Consider the following 1,724-nt stretch of genomic DNA (forward strand, 5'->3'; position numbering starts at 1 on the left):
GTGGGTGGAGTGGGGTTCATGGGCTAAATCAGCAAGAGAGAAAAGACACCATAGGGTCAGCCACCCCAGTGCATCCTCATGGGCCTTAGAAAAATGATGAGTGGAGATCCCATCTCTACTGTGGAGGTGGAGAGATGCATAAGGCAGGACAGTGTTGAGCAGCACCCATTTTCTCGTCTCTTCTCATAGTTTTAGTACCAGATATCTGCGGTCTGCACCTTCCATCCAAATGTGTGTTCAACATGTTAAAATGCCTTATGACCTCTCATGTCTTGACAGATGGATGTCATGGCTGGGACAGAAATAAGAAACCAAACCAGCGTGCAGGAGTTCATACTCTTGGGCTTTCCCTGCACTTGGTATTTCCAGATGTCCCTTGCTGGGGTGTTTTCTGTTATGTACTTCCTGATGATCATGGGGAACGTGTCCATCATAGCTGTAGTGAGGACACACCGATGCATGCGCACCTCCATGTACTTCTTCCTCTGCAATCTCTCCTTCCTGGAGATCTGGCTGACCACAACATGTGTCCCTAAGGCTATTGCTGTCATGGTAGGCACGAGCCAAACCATCTCTTCCACTGGCTGCCTCCTGCAATAGTTTGTTCTCCTCTCCTTGGGGGCCACAGAATGTTTCCTCCTGGCTGTCATGGCCTATGACTGCTATCTGGCCATATGCCACCCACTGCGCTACAGCTCCCTCATGAACGGCACCTTCTCTGCTCAGCTGGCCTTCCTCTCTTGGCTGTGTAGATTCCTCGCTATCTCAGTTCTGGCAGTACTGATAAGCAGGTTGTCTCTCTGTGGCCCTAACGTCATCAATCATTTCCTTTGTGACATAGATTCCTGGATAGCGCTCTCCTGCATGGACACGTGCTTCATTGAGCTGGCAATGTTCATTGACTCATTCATTGTTGTCATGATCTCATGTGTCATAACTCTGGTCTCCTACATTTACATTATCACCACCATCTTGAGAATCCCATCAGCCCAAGGCCGGCAAAAGGCCTTTTCCACTTGCTCTGCCCATCTCACCGTCATGACTATTTGGTACAGCACCGGCATTTTTCTGTATGTCAAGCCTTCTGCACAGAACTCACTGGATTTGAACAAAACAATCAACGTCTTTAACACTATTGTAACTCCACTATTAAACCCATTTATTTACACTCTAAGAAACAAATAGGTGAAGGAAGCCTTGGGAAACACAGTCAGAAGAATGTTAAGTGGCTTTCAAACACCCGGGATATAGTAGAAATATCATCAAAAGGACCAGAAGTTTAATTACAATGTCCTAAAGGTCACTGATATAGCTGAATATGAGGCAGAAGGATTAAGTCATAGATTTTCAAAAGACAGCAAAGTCCTTTTCTCTTGCAATTGCATTTGGATGCCAACATCCTCAATCCCAAACCTGAATGTAACACTTCCTTCATGCACTCCACCATGATTTTGTTTTACAGTTTCTTATAATTACTATAACAACCTGATATTGACGCACAGATGAACTCAAGTGAGAGAAGCCATATTTTTTATGCTGAATATTCCAAGTTGTTAGGTTTGAATGTCACTTTCCAGGATTTGTATCATGCCTAAGGGAGTTTGGGTCCCAGCTCCCATTGAATGTTGTAGGCCTTGCTGGGGCCCTCATCATGGGTAAAAATATGAACCAAAATAGGCCATGTCAGAATATCAACTAACGAAATAAGCACATTCCTGTCCTGA

At 45.0% G+C, this 1,724-nt stretch overlaps 1 pseudogene; it reads left to right on the plus strand.

Moving 5' to 3' along the window:
- Window positions 1–288: 288 nt before the first annotated feature.
- On the plus strand, window positions 289–1,185 carry LOC137148658 (olfactory receptor 6F1-like; annotated as a pseudogene).
- Window positions 1,186–1,724: the final 539 nt, after the last annotated feature.

Source organism: Emydura macquarii, unplaced genomic scaffold (assembly GCF_026122565.2).
Source record: "Emydura macquarii macquarii isolate MOO-44397 ecotype Brisbane River unplaced genomic scaffold, CSIRO-AGI_Emac_v2 contig_685, whole genome shotgun sequence".
NCBI lineage: Eukaryota > Metazoa > Chordata > Testudines > Chelidae > Emydura > Emydura macquarii.